This window comes from Lagopus leucura, unplaced genomic scaffold (genome assembly GCF_019238085.1).
Source record: "Lagopus leucura isolate 7727_CA_CO unplaced genomic scaffold, USGS_WTPT01 Super-Scaffold_100004, whole genome shotgun sequence".
NCBI lineage: Eukaryota > Metazoa > Chordata > Aves > Galliformes > Phasianidae > Lagopus > Lagopus leucura.
The window spans coordinates 12,251,929-12,272,377 of NW_024962264.1; the positions used below are offsets into that span (position 1 = coordinate 12,251,929).

The following is a 20,449-nucleotide window of genomic DNA, read 5'->3' on the forward strand; positions in this document are numbered from 1 at the left end:
TTTGCACATTGTGTCTTTCACACTTGCAGTTTTATTAAAAAACAGTAGAACAAGTATTGCCTGTCAGCTGAAAACCCCCATGAGCTGCATTTGCAGGAACTAAGAATCTACGTTAGCATATCTTAAAACTTTTTGTTTTGAAGTCTGTGGGCAATTAATGCATAGTGGCACCTGTACCTTCTACCCAAAGCTGAACAAAGAAATCTATGCAAGTTATCTGCATAGATCAGTAGTGAGCCAGTCAGACCCATAACAAATTTAGGCAGTACTATCTGATGCACAATCAAGAGCAGCCCCATACTGGCTGGTCAGTGCTCTTACTGGAGCTCAGGTATCTAGGATAACTGTCTCTGTTATTTTTCTACCCATATCTCTCATCACGTAGTAGGGATATCAGCCATTATATGCAGATACCAAAGTGGAAGTGGACTGTTTTCTGAAATACCATTTTCTTTAACTGAAATCTCTATTGATCATTACAATTATTTTTTTACATCTAATTATTTAGTTAGTTTATTTATTTATTTAGTTTATTAATTATAATTATTTTTATACATCTAATGATCATTACAATTATTTTTTTTTTCTGGATCACAACAGAATTACCATGTCATTGCAATGGATTTAAAGATATTGGCAAGATATGAGTGAGTCAAGTTTAACTATTAACAAGACTTTTTGCTTTTTCTTTTTTAAGGATCTGACAACTGTGCATGAGTTTTCCATCCTCGGAACTTATCATATTGGAGTTTCTACTCATTCTCATCATAGTGAGCCATCAAGTGCATCACTGGGCAGCATGCGGAGGTGCAGGTCACATCAGAAGAAGATGGGTAATAGGTGGGATTACTGTTGTTTTGAAGAAGGCCATTTGGCTAGGTGGAGAGGAAAATGACAGATGATTTAACACCAGATGCCTATCATTTTCCAGGGACTCTAAATCTCTTATATATTGTGTCTTGCAAATCCTGTCATGTGTAGTGTCTGATTTGCTCTCTCCTTAGAAACAGTGTAGAGGAGAAGCTACATGACAGTTTGCTGTTTCTAAGTGGGATAAAATACAGATGTATTAACTGAAGCATTTTTAAAAGTTTCTATAGCAGGTCATGACCTACGTCTCCTAGCAACAGGTGAGGAGATACACCCAGACTGCTGCTTTTTAGCCTCCTGCACTTCCCTGGAAATTACTGCTTTTACTATACATTTTTCCCCACTGTCTATACCATCTATAGCTTCTAATTTCCTGGCTTGTTTTTCTTTAGTGAAGTGCAGTCACTGGACACCTCCATGACATGCCAGGCTTCAGATGAAGCTGCTACTGGGATGAGGGGCACGTGGCCAGAAACGTGGCAGCTGGGAGTGGCATGAGTCCAGGGAGCATTATAAGGGGATATTGCTATAATCAGTGGGGAAACCAGCGGCTGATACCAGACATGGGCATTGCTGTCAGCTTTAGGTGGAACTGCAGCTGTTCTTTCACTGAACAGAATTTTAATCATCTTCAGTGATATTTTATTTCTAATGAGAATCTTGTAGAGCATGTTTTATTCAGACTCCGTCCTCTCTTTTTCTTAGTTGGGCTACTTTTTTTTTTTAGGTACATGAGACAATATAGAAACTGCTTTGTAGCTCATTTGCATTTGGTAGCTGCTTTCAGAGTACACTTTTAGCCTACCTTCATCTAACTCTAACTGCATTCACAGAGAAGTTAGAGTTTCCAGTACAATTGATGCTTCGTTGTGAACATCTGTGTCTATGTAAATGAAGCAATTAGACAACTATGCTTTGCTGAATCCTCATCACTCTGTTATGTTCTCAGAGGTGCATTCTCTTTGTGATTTATATCTATAGTTGTTCCTCACGCAAATGCTATTTTCTATTAATATATACAAATATCCAAATGACAAAGTGAAGCAAGCACAAATATAAACCTTGCAGTGCTGGTCGTGTAATTTTTTTTTTAAGCCACAGGAAAGAGTACAGATGAATGTATGCTGTAATTGTAAAACAGATAACACATTATGTGTTAACACATAATATGTTAATGTTTCCCTCTTATTAAATGCTGACTTTAATTAAATGAACTCTTTACCTAATAGAAGCAAAATCGATTTTGTGATTTGGATACTGTCAATAAAATCATTATGACTAGTGAGATCAGGTGTTAATGATTCAGAACAAATGTACAATTACAAGTTCAAGGCCATTACTTGTCATCTAATGGAGAATCAAAAGAGCAAAGTTTACCAAGATATTAATTCACAAATTACCCATTTTTCTGACAATTGCATTACTATGATTGTTGTTATAATTATTATTACCAGTACTAAGACGCACTACTTAATGAAGAAGTCATTATCATCAGGCTGGTCAACTCATTGCTAATAATACCTAAAATTGGTGTTCAGAGCTAACAAACTAAAGTGACAGTTTATGATCACATAAATCCAAACATATGGGAGACTTGTTTCTCCTTTCTGAACTACATACAGATACTCTGGTTTTCCTCTTTGTCTGTCAGTCAAAATGAAATGTATATGAGAATAAAAAAATGGCGTAGGGTCACCAGCAAAGAGCTTGGCACTTCCTGAGATGTGGCTATTGTTTTTGGGACATAGTTTGAAATAAATTGAAGAGGTTTCCTTTCCAACAAGATCTAAGGACTGAAAAACATGCACAACAGCTGACAGCTGAAGGTTGGCCTTCAAAGTTTCTTCCAGAAGATTTTCTTCCATATGTTATTAATCTATTATAATCTATTAGTAAATGACATTACGTACATAAGCTAAAAAAAGAATCAGAAATTTGTATTGCACATTACTTCAGTACAGATATGACACAGCCTGCTGAAGGAAATTAAACAATCTCTTGCCCTTCCATTTTAATTTAGAAACTTAGATCTGTCAGGTTTTATATGTCTGGAATTCTGGCTGTCCCTTTTCAGAACTGCTCCTGTCTCAGCTTCTGACTGGGTAAACTCAAACACCGCACTGCCAAACATAGAGCCATGGTTACCATTCATCCTGTCAGACTTCATTAGTCTTGTTGTACAATTGTCTGGGAAAATATCTACCTATCTGTTTTGATTTACTACTGAAAAATGAATGGTTTCATTTTAAGTCTATAATTATTTTATGACCTCTGTTCAGAAAAGGTGCCAGCCTTTTCTTTCTTTTTATTTTCTTTTTCTTTTAAGAGCTCCTCTCTGACTTCAATGCTTATATTAGCATGGCCTTAAAAATTAGACATAGTTCACATAGATCAGCCTGTTATATTAAAAAGAACACACACATTTTGATATTGTTTAGTTTGCTTGCAGTAGAGCATAGAACACAGAGAATATTCAAAAGGGATGTCTTTCAGTGTCAGAGTTCTTGTTTTGATTTCTAGCCAAGCAGTTACATGTCCTTCTCAACAGAGAACACCTGCACGAAGAAGATGAGTACGAAGAAAAACTCTCTGAAAGGTGCCTTTGAAAGTTCCTTGGTTTTGTTAGTAAGTAGCAATTTAAATTTGTTTCTTTTGGAACCCGAAGATCCTTTGGAATGGTCCAAGAAATTTAAATAAATAAATAAGAAAAGAAAGAAGTAGAAAAGGATTTGTCTATGAAGTTCTGTAGTTCAATTCCGCATGATATCTTCCAACATAATTCACAATGTGGAAATCTTTGAGGTTTGATTGTGTTGAGGTAGCTGGAGTTCTGTTGGATAATTTGGTTTTCAACATCCTCCTCAGATTCTCTTCAAAACTCTGTTTCACACTAGATATTTTTCACTGTCTGTCCTACTCTAATGGCAGTAATTAAAAGGCTTCTTAGAGCATTTCAACTGCACCCAATATACCCACAGAATCACATTTATATGCTTTGGTTGACCTTCAAAAGGTATCAATCACAACAGTAACTGTAACAAGGAGTCCACAATAGGAAAAAGAGCATTTTTATGCTGATTGATTCCAGACAGTGCAACAGCTCCTGCTGTGAATGAGAAGCAATGAATTCACTGACAAACACTGGTTTCAATGGAGGAAGCTCAGTTAATCCAGGAAGCACAGGACTAGGAAAGGCAATGGGAATTCTGTGATTTTTTCCTCCCCCAGTGCCTGACAATTACATAGCTGTCCTTATTGCTGTGTTGTCTGAAGGCCTTAATAAAGTTGGCATCTGTTGTTGCCTCTTCCTGAGCAGCTTGTGCAGAGATCCCTAGGCTAGTCACTGACACCTGCTGCGCTTATTCCTCAGACAGCTTCCTTGAAGATGCCAAGGAGCATCCACTAGGTTGCTGGAGAGCAAAGGGGCAGTCCTTAGTGTTCCCAGCTTCATACAATTGTTCTAGAAATTTCTTGCAACAGAGGGTATTGATGATACTGTGGGAAGAGATTAGAAAAAGATTGAGATGCAGCAAATCTGTCGTACTACACATCGATCATATTTATGGAGCAGAACGAATCTTTCAACTTATTCAAGGGCAAGAAAGACTTTCCTAGGGGGAGCCACTTTGTTGACAAAGCAGCTGGAAAGTAATTTCAGTGCAAGGAGACACCTTGTGCAGCTGCCTGTTTCTGCAGGTGTAAGGGAAGACTTTGTTGCTCTGAAAAATGTGATGAAGTAGCTGATCAAATGCTGTGATATTAATAATTCAGCTATGTTTTTAACATAATCTGCATGAACTGATTTTGCATCTGTCTGTGTTTGTATTATAGAAATATTTCATCAACTGAATTAAGTGAAAGAAGCTTTTGCTGGAGTACTAAATTTTAGGTAAAAAGATCATTTTTAAATTTAAGTGCAGTGATTTTTTTGCTGGGACTTTATTCTGAATTTTTAAGTCATTGCAAACAGAATGGGCCACTTTGAGAAGGAAAACAACCTGTTTAGATGATATGAATGCTACCCTCCCCATATGAACCCTCCTAACGTGATTCTCTGTGTTTTTTAATTCTGAAGCTCTTCATATGAAAATATAAATGTATATATTAAGATTGTTCTAAACCTAATGGTGTTTTAAATAGTAGTCATTTTTAAGAATAGTGTTTAGAAAACTGACAAGAAAAATTCAGAAAACTCATCAAAGATACTTGTTTTAAATTAATGGCTACATTTTTTTTGAATTATCAGCAGCAGGGTTTGGAGCTAGCCAGATTTCTTTACAGGGTGGTGTTTATGGTGGTTTTTGCTTATATGTTGTTAGTTTTTTTCACATCCCTTTATTGTGAATTTCAATTAATCACTGTTCCCAAGGGAAGCTGAACAGTGTCTTGTTTTCTAGAGAACATTTCTTTCACCAGTGGTTCTAGCCCAGTTCTTGGATCCATCTCCAATTATTATAGCTGTAACTTAATTTACAGGTACAAATAAACAGCTTGTAATCCACTGGTATACTTATTGATTCATAGCTTGTTTTTTAGATAAATTTGCTGGACTTCAAATTAGGATTGAATTATGCACTTCTATGACTGGATTTGGAGTGATTATTGCCACATCTGGTTACCATATTTTTGAAAAAGAAAAGGCGTCTGTCATGTTCAAAAACCAATATTAAGTCTTTACATCTGTGGCTGAACTCAGGACATACTCTCCAGCTAGCTTCATCGGGAATTATATTTTTAGAAATACCATATATCCTTACAGAAGAAGATGGATGAGCTCCGTGTCTTAAATTGAAACTCAAGTACTAAATCATGCCTTGAAGTGTGGCTGTTAATATGTGTCAATTGAAACTTTTTCACTCCTTGTCATCCTTCTCCAGATCATTTCTCCTGCACAGCTGAGGCTGTGTTTAAGTTTATGCTGGCTTACAGTTTGAAAGAAGAGGTTGAAGATGGGAAAACACTCAACCTAACGGTATTCTAGTGATAAGGTAGAAGATAGCCTGAATTAGCACAACGCCCTCTCTGTTGCTGTACTCCTTAGTTGTGTTGACTTACTCTGGTTCACCTCATCTGAAGGACACTGCAGTGATACAGTAATAGCAGTTGCCTCTTGTGGTGGAAATGGACCTTCAGATAATGCCTTTCATGTTGCAAAAACATGGGATCAGCTTTTAAAGGCATTTATGCATGCCAAGATTTGGATAGGCAGAAATGTGATTTTAAAAATTCATAGGAACCTCATTTAGATGTTTAGAAGCATTTGAAAATTCCATTTATGGTCTGCCTGCCCACATACACCTTAAAAATCAGGTCCTTAGGGCAGGATAGACTACTATTTGCAAACAATTTGTTTCCCAAATGTAATTTTTTTTCCCTCCCATTTATAAGTCATCCAGAAATATAGTCTTATTTTACAACAACAAAAAAGCAACAGAATTATTTAAAATAGGTTGGCAAGAGATTTTGTAGACATTTTTTGAGCTATAAATTCCATTCCTCAGCTGTTTGTAGTAAATACTTAGTAGACTCTTTCATACAGGATTGGTCTTCCTAAATCACAATGTCTGCACTATTTTCCTGGAATGGATGATGTAACTTTATTAATGACTTCTGTTGCTTTCCATAATGAAATCTCATCATATAATACATTTTGTTTGCTTTGTTTGAAAGGATTTCAGTAAGTGGGGCTTAAATTAGCTGCTTGAGATCAGTTGTACAGACAGCTCCTCAATCGTTCAAATGCTTGTGTCACTTCATCTGCAAAGGGATAGGGACAAAACAATTCAAACCTTTTCTCCTTCTTCTGGCAAATGCTTTACATTGTATAGTTTATGGCTACATTTATCAGTTCTGTGCAAATATTAACTAATCAGTCTCCAGAGACTGCTGTGAAACAGGTAAGCCCAGTGTTGTCATACAGTTTTACAGAGGGAAACACCTAAGTAAAGACACGTCTTGCGCTGGGTGAAGTACAAGGACAGATTGAGTCTGTAGTGACAAGTGCCACCCCTGCCTGGGATGGTCTGCCCTGCTGTTGTGTGGTGTGTGAAGTGCCACGGGTAGGTCTCTGATAATGTGCCAACATGGACACGTCAGAATGTTCTGCTGAGAGTCCCTAAATTTTCTTCTCAGTGTGCTAACTTCCCACATCTTTGGAAGCTGGTCAGAAGACAGCAATTCTCATCCTTGAAAACTAAAGAAATCTTATTATTTTAAAAATAGGGTTTTAACAGATCAGAAAGCGTAACCTCTTTTCACATTGCACGTAGAGAGAATAAATCATCGGATGCCTTAATTTGTAAGTACCCATTATATTCCAGTTTCATTGCCAGTATCTATTTACACATTTCCCACAAAGAAATTAAAATAGAAGAACATATTGTTCCCCAGACTTGTTGATTGACTTACTGATTTATGGGCTTGGTTTCTGAGACTCAACCAAAGATTTTCCCATTGCACCACACTAAGAGTCATGAAAATAGTGGAACAGAAATACCACACCACCAAGCCATGCATGCCTTCTGCTCAAGCAAATTCAGGCTGACCTTGAAATGTTTAGATCTTCAAACTCTAAAATCTCCAGCTAGCCACAGAAGAAATAGTTGCTCTACACCAACCAAAACATAGAGGAAAATTGGTATTACAAAGAATCATTCATTTATTTTTCTTTCTTTCAACACTAGCAATTAAATTAAATTAAACCCAGCAGAGAATTGATAAAACCTACAATGACACTGAATGTTTTGAATTTGAATTTCCTGGTAAAGCAATCTTCAGGTCCTACACTATGTTTACTCCAGTGTATCTAAAAGCAGGGTAGATAGCATTCACAATCTATTCTATTCCCTTTGCATGCAGCATAAACACCATTCCTGGCCTATGTTTTTCTTCATGTGTTGTTTTTGTTTTGTTTTAGGTTTTTTTTTGTCATTTTTTAGGTACTTCCCAGTGTGTGCTTTGACTACATAGGTTTTCATACAGGTAATGCTTGTTTATTTTTAGCACAGCTAATGGTGTGCTAACTTACAACATAACAGTCTTGCCTTCTGAATATGGGTAGTGACTCACATTCATTAAAATTAATCTTGATACATTTGGCTACTCACATAACACAGAGGTGCATAATGTGGGGGAATTAGAGGACACGGAATTCATTAATCCATGAGGTGGCAGTGATGCCAAGCAGAGACAGGAATAAATTTTTCATATGTGTCTTGGTGATAAAGTGATTGTTTTGGGGAAAATGAAAAGAAGGTTGGAATTCATCAACATTTCAGCCTGGGAGGGTGTTGTTCCACAGATTGAAAAGAAAAATGGATCATGGAAATCAGAAATCAGAACATTCATATGATGCCATTGTATTTTTCTTTTCACTCTGAATTTTGGTGGTCTGAAGGTCTGAAGGACTTAGTAATTTCTTTCGTTTGGAATTATTTAGCCTAGTAAATTTTGTACTGGTGCACAGACCAAAAACAAAATCCATTATGTGATTAGCAGCAAAAGGTGACATCAGCTTTGTGCTACGTGGTGATTGTGATTATGTGTGGGCTGTATGTAAGTCAGCCCCTTCTGTTTAACATAATGGTGTGGCCAATACAAATAATTGCTGATGTGGATTCTTGGGGAAAGCAGAGAAAGGGACAGAGAGAGCAATAACTCTGCGTAACTTTTATCTAAGAAAAACACAGCTCTCAGTCCAGCATTTCTTTTAGGACCAGCCACCCACTGACTTCAAGAGGAATTTGCAGTGAGTAAGCGAGATGAAAGCAGTTCAGCATTTTGAAACCAGGATACTTTCCATAATGCTAGTCCTTCAGTGCTGTGCTAATGTGGGAGAGGGTCATCCCCCCCATACTCTGGTGGCTGTATGACATCTATTGAAACAGAACATTTGCCTCAATTAACTTTCATGCCAAACACATGGTATTTTATAAAGAAAAATCGCCTGTGTAGCCCCACCACATCCTCCAGCATCTATGACAATATGTTCAGTGTTGATGTATTTTAATACTGACAAAATAATACATAATCACTAATAATTTGCATCTAAGTAGCACATTTTATGCAGTGTCTGGTAGGCATATTACTGATTTGAATTTACTGGGTTTCCCAAGTCTTTTTTGAATCAAGTAAATGAAAGCTGTCATTTTCAAAGTTGGAGGGTTAAAGTGAGACAACGGAACCTGTGCTGAAGTCTCAAAACACAACAGTCTCACATTCAAAATCTCTGAGTCCTTGCAGTTTTGAATACCTTTATTATGCAAGTCATTCAAGAAGTCAATGATGCAGAAGGAAAAGCTGTGAGGGAAAAAGCCCTCATGCCCAGATCCAAGTCACTCACATATCCATCAGGCAATTGCCATGTGTCAAAATAATTATATTTCAAGAGCAAGATAGCTTACAGATCCCACTTATTTCCATTTGGGCTTTCCTGCTGCCATTTCAAAACTGCTACGGGTATCACAAGCATCAAGTCCTAAAGCATTTGAGTAACTTGTGGAAGATCTTTTCCAGCTTGAGAATTAGGGACATGGTAACGATATTGGGGATTTCCATTTGATTTCTGTATCCCAATACATCCAAAGATTTATCTTTAATGGGATGTCCAGGGGAAAAAATGACATCCATTGTGGATGAAAATCACCCCTTCTCTTTATTTCTGTGCGTCATAAAGGGAGGCAAAAATCACAAAGGGAAGAACAAGCTGAATCTGAACTATGTTGATGCCGAGTTTGGAAATGAGGAAGTTGATTTTGTTGTGGATAACGCTGAACCCAACTCTTGTGGCTTTCCTTTTCCTGTCAAAAATTTATCACTTGAGCTTACATTTTATTTAATTTCTAAAGGCTTTGCCAAGATGCTCTCTGCCTAACAAATTCATAAGCAGTGACATATACCTCAGCATGTTCAAAGTCCTCTTTATTCCAAAGGATAATTGTTTTTATTATTTTAAATTATGTAATAATGCCAAGACACTGAAGTAATGGATCCCCTAAAACATACACGTTATAATAATGATCTCCCTTTTATTATGTTTCTCTAGAATGCTTAAACTAATAATCTCTGGAAAGTTTCCCTGCACCAGATGCAGCAAGTGAACAATTTTATTGCTATTCTCCACACTACCAGCATCTAATCCATGAAGACAGGAAAGAAAGTCCAGAGAAGAAGCAAATCAGCATTGATCACCAAGGGACTAGTTTCCAACAGAGTGGATAAATCTCCTCTCTCTTTCTCTTCTAATGTTCTTCCTGGCCCAAGGCACCCTGATGAACCACTGGCCTCTATCCAACTCACAGTGAAAGGAAGTCAGATTCACAGTGAGATGATTCAAGGGAATAGTCTCATCAATTGCACCCAGAATGCTTAATTTTATTGCAAATACCAACACCAACTCCCACTGCCAAATCTATCTTGCTGAGATATACATGAGCTGAAGTTGAGTCTGATCATGTGTCAAGGACAACAGAAAATCTGTTTCAGCCAAAGCCATGAAATATCAGGAAGTATTGGCTGGGAGTAGAGTTAGGCCCATCTTCCCTCTTTCACTGCACTCACACCAAAAGCAGGTCCTTTATTTCAGTATTAGATTCTGTGGCAGACTTAATGTCTTCACCAAAATGGCAGAGAAATTGAGAAAAAGGAGCTGTACACATCAGTCTGCCTCCAAAACATGAGGAGGTGATGGCTACAAGTTGAGAACAACTCTGTTTTTCCAGCTCTGTCATTAGGGGCTGTGCTGGCATCAAATGCTGTGGAAGTAGACTCAGTGAGCACGTGCGCATGCTTGTGGATGCATGCTTTCCAGAATGATGCTGAAGCGGCGCTTCAGAACAGTGCACTACATCATCTCCTCAAAAGTATGCACCAGCATTCTGCATAGAAAGACAGCATTTTGATAGCTTTTATCACAGAGAGACCATTTCTCTGTTTTGTCTCTAGAATCTCTATCACATGTGTGATTTACAAACTAGAGCTTCCTGGAAATTACATGCCAGAAGCCTTTCACCTTTGCATGTGAAACCAAGAAAAAGCTATTAAGGACAGGACAAAGCATTTTTAAAGTACTAGAGCAGGAATGGAAGCTGCAGGAATTACTGCAGCTGTAATTCACTTAATTTCAATTAATTATGGCACTTTTTTTTTTTTTAACTTTATCTACCCTTTCCACTTTTTCTTGGATTCAGCTCAGAGTATGCAGAATTTTTTGGAGTCCAACTTTTTTTTTTTCCTGAGCAGCACACAGGAATCTATTTCTTGGTTTGAAAATAAAATATGGATGGATTTTCTGACCATTATGAGTATATTGGAAAGTAAAGAGCCCTCTGAACATTGTGGTATGACTAAAAAACTGATATTTTAGTAAAGCTCAAAGAGAGCGAGATGCCTATGAATAAAACAGCATCTGTAGTCATAGCAAGACTGAATTACAAGGTCATTGGTCTCCAGGCTATGAGGCCTTGCCAGAAGATTCCACTATTTCTAATTCTCCTACCACAAACACCACATCATATAATATGATCTAATGTAATGTTATACAATATATGATATAATATTTATATTACACTGCACATACATGGTAGAATACATAAAAACATGGGGAGAGAACTCTGAATAGGCCTACACCCTTTATAAGACATGCTGCCTTTTGAATCTTGCTCACTGAGAAAATGATATTTATGTTACGACACACTGAGATTTCCTAATTATGGAAGCACGGGAAAAACACATAAACAAGATACACAAGGGGGCAGAACCTTTTTAAATTGCTCTAGTGTGTGTCAGGGAATACGATATTAGCCTTTCAGTATCAAAACTGTGGGGGGTCTCGAGAAAATTCTATAAACTGCCTCCTGGATGTTAACAGCTGCAACCAAGCAAAGCTAGGCACACACAGAGGAACCTTCATAAGAGAAAGCTCACATACACTAGGCTCTCTAGCTAGTTATTCCCACTATGTCTTAAAGCACGCATATGTTTTCCTCCTTCAACAGACACAATTACATTGTTGGAAATACTTGTTTAGCTCAATTACTGATGGTAATTTTCTCTTCCTAGCCATTGTGGACCAGTAATTTTGTCTCTTAATTGACAGATTTTGCTCTTCCATGCTCAGAAGTAGCAAGGGCTAACTGGGGAAATGTGTTGAAGCATCCCCATTATGTTCACTCTGTTGTGACTGGTTCATGACATTACACTTCTGTTTTGAGCTGTGTTTGAGCTCCAGAGGGCTTGACACCCAATGATAGATGTTGCCCATCCCCGGACAGCAAGACAGCACTGTTTTTATTTGCAGCGAGCTTCCCTAAAACAATGGCTCATCCATTGTTCAGGGGGATTGCAGCTCGTGTACAAACAGGATGGCACGACAGAGAGAGGCCAAAGGGACAGCCTGCTCTCTATAAGTTCATCGGGGGTGGTAAACACAAGAGAGGGAGAAAAGCTATTTAAGCTACAGAACAATGTTGGCACAAGAACAAATGGGTCTGAATTGGCCATGAATAAATGTGAGCTGGAAATTAGAAGAATACTTCTAACCCTCAGCACAGTGAGGCTTGGGAACAGCCTTCCCATTGGGGGCAAGAAACCTAACTGGGTTCAAGATGGAACTTGATAAATTTATGAAAAGGATTGTATGTTGTGGTTGCCTAAGACAGCAGGGGACTGGACACAATGACGCAGGATGCAGTTTCCAAGCCTATGCTCTTCACAGCAAAAACAACAATTACTCCTTCATATGTATGTTTTTCAGGCCTTCTTTTCTAATCCAGGGCTGCACTTCTATTCATAACTGTATTGGAAGAATTTAGGTTCAAACACTGGCTCAACCTGGCAGCTCTCTTGCTGTGCTGTGACCATGCTGAACTACCTTCAGTGAATGAATCTCAGCCTTGATTTTGTGGGAAATTATATTATTTGTTGCAACTGGAAAATGACAGGTGCTTAATTTTTACAGTGCTCTTACCAATGCAGAGACTGCTGTGCAATTTGGCACAACATGCCATTTCTCATCAAGAAAAGCCTGAGACTAGAATAATAAGGAAGTTACAAATCAGGGTGAAGGTGCACTGGCAAAATTGTTTTGGGAAATTCAAAAAGCTTGTCGCACCCTGTATACCTGGAGGACTTGATAAAAATAGTCGATCATGCTCAGAAATTTGAAGTGTTGTATAGCAATGCTGAAGAATTCTGTATTAACTGAAACTTCATTTTTAGTTTATTATTTAAAAATATTGTTTGATAAACGGTACTTGACATTAAGATTTCATTAGGACACGTGAAACAATCATAATGTTTTTGCAGTAGGAAACGGTGGTGATATCATTCCAATATCTCTATTAATTTGTTTCAGGAAATATAGTTATCACATTGTTTCAGTGCTAACTCATGGGCTAGGGACAGAAGAGACACTTCCTTAATCCTATCAGACTTCCTCCAAATTACCACTATGGTCTATACAGTCAAAGTCACATTACCTGAATTGTCAGGAATTGTGTAAGGTGGCGTTCCAATAAACACTCAAGCTTCTAGGGGGAGATTCAATTCACAAAGAAGGAAGATGATCACTCCTTAAAGGAGCTTCCAGTGACACATTTGTTATTGTCAGAACAAGCTACTTAAAATTTCAGAAGGGTCCCTTCAGCCTCCTTAGGCACGAGCATTTCTGCACTCCCACAGCATTAAGCAGCTGTAACTTACTTCAAATCTATTTCATGTGGTCCAACTCTGGACAAGAATTAGAAACTATTTTCCACAATAGCAGAGGTCTCTCTCTTTCTGATGACTAACCCCAAGAGTAATGCAGAACAGCAAACCTATGTCACATATTGTACCTTATTAACTCCTTTTGAAGTATGAGATGCTTGCATATTATAGTTATCTGTCATCCTCCTATTGAACTGTGTTTGATGTAAATTTCTTGGCTGGTATGTGTGATCTCAGTTTTGGAAAGTCTATAATAGCTTGATGAAAAAGTTGTAAGGTACTTGGTCATACTTCTCTGTTTGCCAGTGGGGCCATTCATAAATTAAGCACAATGATATTTACCTCCTTTGTAAAGTACTTTGAGGTACAGTAAATGAGCAATTGTGATTAGTTGCTACTTTATATTATAAATACAACTGCTTGTTTCAGAGCCACATTAACTTGAATCTGGAATTCTATAAAACTTTATTAAATCAAGAAGGTGAGTAATCATTTTAGAAGCACTATCTTCTACATGTCTATACTTACTCTTTACACAGATGAATTCCAGATGCTTTTCCAAAAGATCTTCACTGTGCTTTATCTCACAGAACTTGTTATTCAAAATGCCAAGGAAAAAATGACTTTCAAGTACTAAAGGCAAAGCAAATAAAGACATTTGTTAGTTAGGGCAGTCTACAGGGGCATCTCCAAAGTAAATGTCTCAAAAAATAATGGACTATGCCAGAACCTCACATTGTTTTTATACAAAACAAAACAAAACAAAACAAAAAAAAAAAAACAAAAAACCAAAAAAAAAACAACAACAACAAAAAAAAAAACCAAAAAACCAGCACTGCTTATAGCAAGAGAAAAAGCATCATACTTTACAAGATAGTTAGCACATTAGAAAAAAATTCACCAGAGAATCATTCTATTAGGAATGCGTATTTTTTACTTGAGGAAAATAACAGCAAGGTAAGTTGCAAAATACAGATGTTGTAGTGTGATATCAGAAGTAGTTCTGTATCACCAATTTCTGTACAAGAGCACAAATACTCTCTTGTTGCGTTTGGAGACAATGATTATTAGTTCAGGACATTAACAAAACCTGATTGGCTCTGACTGAGTTGTGCAAGGTGGGTACTTGGATCTGTGAATTTTAAAGCAATGATTTTTCTATAAATGGTTCCTGTATTTACATTCAGTTGAGTTTCTGCTTGCAGGCTGTCTGCAGCTGTTGTATTCATAAGTGAATAAGACACATATAGGTCACAAAAGTGTTGGACGTTGTATGGTGAGAGTAACTCCATGGGTTTCAGTAAGACAATGCAATCACACTGGCGGGCACTAACACCTTTGTCAGCTTTTGTAAAAATGATGTATTTCTCAACAATTACAAAAAACATACCAATGCAGCATGATCATGGGATTCACCATAGCAGACTGGATCATCAAGTGCATGACAAACACTGGCAGATATAGAAGACTACCCTAACTATTTAGAAGAAGACAAGGTTTGATCTTACTCTTGTTGGAGTCAGTGGTGAAGTGTCATGTAATGAAGAATAATTTACTCTGTGATCTGTGTAATATGTCATATAAAATCATTCAGTTAGTGGGGTTTTTTTTGGAGGAGAGAGAGGTGTTATTTTATTATTTTATTCTAGCAATTGTGTTTTGGTTTTTATATTTTGATTTGAGGTCATCATCAGACTTCTACATTTGTGGCAGGAGGCTTAAATGCAGAACTTAAAAACAAGTAAAGGGACATATGTGAGGTACTTCCATGCTGGCTGTTGACTTCATATAAAATCTCTTTTGCATCTGACATCTAACACAGAATTTCTAGAAAGTTATTTTCTTGGCAGAAGAAAGAGATGAAATCAATGTCACATACAAAAGTACTTGAACAAGCTCTACCAGCATGGTGTATTTATGATACGTCAGCAGTCAGTAGCCATAGGCCATTACCTTTAAATCCTACAATATGCTATCTACAACTCACAGAAAGTACTAGACTGTCTAACAAGGAGAAATGATATTATGCAACATACTGATTATGATATTATACAACATATTGATTATTGAACCAAAGCTTTTTTATTAATTTTTCTTTACTCCTCATCATCCTGTATTTATTAGTAAGGACATTGCCTAGTGATGGATCTCCGCTGCAGATTTCCTGAGGTGATACTCTTGCTTGTTTTCAAAACAGCAAATGAATGGACAAGAGAACAAATGATTTCCCTGTACTTTAAATTATGCCATTCCCCCCCCCTCCCCCCCCAGCCTTAAAAAATAATTCACAGGAGCATCATTTCTATCTGCATTCCTGCTAAGAAGAAGCAGCACGCTCTATAATACAGCTTAACAGTTGTCACTTGGCTGATAATTTGCATTCTTAATGTTTCAACTTGCAATCATCATTGTTGAGCTGGCCCTTCACCATCTCAGGGCACTGATGTGATTTGAAGTATTTAACCTTCTGGATCAAGGGAGCTGAAGCTCTGAATTTAAAACAGGAAAATGGAGCTTTGCTAAGCAGAACATGGGTGCACACTCTGAAGTATTTAGTGCTAACTTCCTTCTATTAAAGAGGCATGCTGGGAATGGCTTTCTCAGCTGGAAGCATTGTTGTTTGTGCATAGCAAACATCCCTAGGGAGATAAGCTACGTATGACTTAGTTTCAGATTTGCAGTCAGATTTGCTTATTGTAGGTTTGGAAACTGCTCTCATCCTTAGTGCCACCAAACACTGGGGCCGTGCCGCTGACTGGAGCAGAGAGGTGCGAGGCAGGTCCTGCTGTGTGATTCCATAAACCTCACAGAATGCAGGCAAATAGTGTGCTCCTGCCCAAAGTGCAGCCCCTCTTAGGGCTGTGTTCTAGGCAAGTGTAATCTTTGTGACTCCTCTATTTAAGGTAAAATATGTTAGCCAAGATTAACTCATAGGGGATGCATTTACATACACCTAATTAAGTACCTTATTAAATACTATGTACATTGGCAGTAGATGAAATAGTGAGCATTTGTTTTTGTTTAGAAAAGTTGCCGATTGGAAAGATGTTTGAGCAGCATCTGCATGGAGAGCCACGACCTCTTTTAACCTTTGCAGAACGGTGTCAGCCTGCATTATGCTTTGTCACAGCGATAGTACGGCACAAGAGGAGACACCTTCCCCATCCCTGTCACACCTGTCCTGTCAGGCTTTGCTGCCCTATGCTGACATCTCCGAGGCATTTGGAATTCTTCCCCTTGGCAAGTACCAGGTCCTATGCCAGGAAACCAATGCAGGGAAGCTCATGCTCCAGATGTACATTCAAAAAACCCCATCGGTACTACAGAAGCATCAGAGCCCAGAGGCTGCCCTCATTGTCATGCAATTATCTGTGCTTTTCCTGTTTTGTTGAAGAGCTCAGGCACTGCATGCCAGGCAAGGGCAGCAGGCACAGGTCTGTCCCTCCTTGCTGGGGATGCTCCTTAGAGCCCCCTGAAAAATGCTGGAATAAATCTTTCACCATTGGTGAGATTTCCCCATGGTCTACAAACTCTGGAAGGTCACCCTGAGAAAACTGGAGTACTGCAAGACTCAGATGCTCCTGAGAGACACCCTCCCCTCGGATGAAGCTTTCTGCTCCCGAGCAGTGCTCTCACTCAGAGGTGATTTCTCTGGATGACCTTCTAGCTCCTGGCAAAGGAATAAGTGGTGAATGCCATTTTTTCAAGCTGGATGTTACTAATTATTCCCTCAGTGAAGTACTGCTACAGGTATCATCAATCTTTTCCATTTCTAAGTGACTGCTCTTCAAGATCCCAAAGGCCTGGAGAAAAGTTTTGATAATCCACTTCAAAAACAGCACGGAAAAATATTTATTAGCACTCAAAATGCACTTCAAATCCCAAATTATGCTTTACATCTTCAAAGAATTTGAGAAAACCCACACTAATCTACATGCCATGCCTCCTAGATGTGACTCCCACTGTTCAATAAAGAGTGAAAGGAGCAGAGGAGCCCAGGCTGGCTTTGTGTCTGGAATTCTGAGAGGTGTCTGCTCCCTAGCAGCCTCCACCAGAGCCCTCCAACATTGGCTTTTGGGAGGAATGTGTGTCTTTGCTGTAAAAAATCCAGTCTGCATAGCATGTAGTTTCATAGACACTAATTCTGCAACTGCTACTACATTTTGTTTAAGCATTGACTGCTTATAACGTGTCTTTTCTCTACTTCAATTTCCGATCACATTAACAAATGGAAATAAAAATTTGTATTCCCATCCCAGTATGGAAAAGAGGAAAACATTCCAGCAAGCTATTTAACATCATCCCATCAATTAGTGGGAAAGTACTTTGGACAGAAGTCTCCAGTTCTGTACTTATTCTGCTAAGCCTCTTCATGAACGGACTTAGTGGGCTTAGGCTTTGATTTGGTCCTCACTGGATGTCTCCTGACTTCAAAATCTAGAAATAGCTATTAAAAAACAAACAAGGAGCCCTAAGTATGCTTTTCAGAAAAACACCACTAAGTGTCATCTCTGCCACAGGACATTCACAAAGAATAAGAAGCTCTCAAAATGGGTTTATTTCTGACAAAGCAACATTGAGTCACAGCAGAGAGGAAACCAAATGGTATTTCAATATCATTTGCGCGGAGCGACTTTTATGAAATGTAATCTAAAATGTCAGAGTGTTTTCTTATGGCATAAACAGAGAGTGCTTGCCGGTATGAAATTGCTCCTGCTGTCCTCTTAAATATAGTAAAGGGGAAGTTCAAAAGCTGGTTTTGTAGCCTCTTGGATGATGATGCTAACATCCATAAAAGAAACATGGTGGGACAAAGGACTGCTGCCTCTTAAATCAGCAGTTCTCAGGCAGACCACCAACGATTCATAAGGCTTGATGTTATAAGCCTTATTTATAAAGCCTTATTTCATAAGGCTTTGACTGTTAGTCAGAACTGATCCGATCAGGATGTAAGGTGATAGATGAGAAGCTGTTAAACACAGGCACAGGAATGCCATCTCCGCGCCTCCTGCATCTTCCTGTCTGTCTATGACTTGTTACTTAAGAATTGGAAAAACATCTCTATTCCTCTCTGTCTTCTCAATCTGGAATTTAGCAATGGGTACTTCAAATGACACACGAGGTGTCTGACTTTCCTACTCTGCACACCCACAGCCTCAACAATTCTGGTCATGTCTTACTGCCAGTGAGGAAAGCTACCTCTGTGATTAGTTACACACACATAATGTAATGTCTAATTGCAAGTCCCAGTCCTCCTTTGCATCTCTGAGGGCTTGTTTTGACTTTTAAAGTCTCATAAATTATTTTCTCTGTAAGATCATCAGAGAGTGCAAGAGACAGAGGGAAAAGTCCCACTTAAGGTGACATAATTGCTTTCTCTGCAGATTGAGCTTTAATAGAGCCGCATAGTCTCAGGCATGATTTAAAACTTAGTGCAAGAGTTCCCACTGTCAACAAAGGAAGAGGAAAAATTATTATCTGTGAACTTCAATACTCTAAAATAAAGGAAGCTAAAAAAATAGCTGACAAGATGGTAAAAGCCTATTGGCCTTTTTGATGGATCACCAAGAATTTGCTGAAGCACCAATTGACAGACATTTAAAATCCAAAATCATCATATAAGTAAAGAACAAGTCAGGAATCTGTAACACCAAAATCAGCAGAAAAGCCCTGTGAACTTGAGTGGAAAGGAAACCTGGCCATTAAACATCGGATAACCAGAATTATAAGGAAAAACCCAATTATGAAATCACATGGCCCTTTACATTTTATTGTTCCTACATTGCTTTCTCTTTCACTGACTGACAAATGTGACAACAGAATAATTCCATCTGCACCCCCCTTCAGAACGAATTAGTAGGAGACGTTCAGCAAGTATGAGAAAAAAAGTTAACTAAAATGTTTGATTCCTGAGCCACTCCTTCTAATCCACTTTTCTGGGTAGTTTTCAGAGATATCTGAAGGCATTTTTAAGCAGATGATCATTAACTGCCTGTTGATTTCATTTTTGTGATGTGACAGAGAAGAGACAGAAGGGAGAGGAGTCAGTATGTCACCAACACAAAGCTTTACAAAGTATCCTTTGAAGAGTGCCTGGGCTCAAAAGAAAGTGAACAACACGGTTCTATGAAGTAAGAAATCCTCATGGCCTTTACTGAGGCTGTGCAAAGTAGCATACAGCAGCCAGAGGGGATCTACACTTTCTGCTCTCTGCTTTTCCAAAGTTCACTTTGGCTAATGCTCAGACCTCATCTTTCCTACTCAGAAGAAGGAATGGGCCACATCAGAATGTTTCCTTCCAGAGGAACACCAGTGCCATTGAAGAAACACTGAAAATACTTCAAGCTCAAGGAGGGAAGGTTTAGATTGCATGTCAGGGGGAAGTTCTTTACAGAAAGAGTGGTGAGGTGCTGGAACAGGCTGCCCAAAGAGGCTGCAGACGCCCCATCCCTGGAGGTGTTCAGTGCCAGGTTGTATGGGGCCATGGGCAGTCTGGTCTAGACCAGATCCAGAGGTTGGTGGCCCTGCCTGTGGCAGGGGGGGTTGGAACTTGATGTTCCTTAGGATCCCTTCCAAACCAAGCCATTCTATAATTCTATGAAATACTTGTTTCCAATTTTACTACTATTCGTAAGTGAGAAGAGTAGGGGGCGTTTTGTTTGTTTGTTTGCATTATTTTCTTGAGTAGATATATGATGCAAATGTTAGATAGGAAAGAAGAAGATGATACAGTGACTTCAGGATTTATTCCTGAATCATTACTGACATTGCTACTTGTAACTTTGGAAGCTGCTTAGGGAGCAGCTGCCTCTTATTTAATTTCACACACAGTCTTTCAATATTAAATTTATGATCGCTTATCTTTTCAAATTTC

The 20,449-nt window shown here is 38.4% G+C and overlaps 1 long non-coding RNA gene across 1 annotated transcript in view; it reads right to left on the reverse strand.

The window, feature by feature from the left end:
* Window positions 1-790: 790 nt before the first annotated feature.
* The window catches only part of LOC122179581, a 36,956-nt gene continuing 17,297 nt past the window's right edge, over window positions 791-20,449 (reverse strand). Inside the window, exons 2-3 of the long non-coding RNA XR_006178756.1 lie at window positions 14,104-14,208; window positions 791-875 (exon numbers count right to left, since the gene is read on the reverse strand). This is a non-coding gene — a long non-coding RNA (uncharacterized LOC122179581). The remainder of the gene's footprint in view (window positions 876-14,103; window positions 14,209-20,449) is intronic.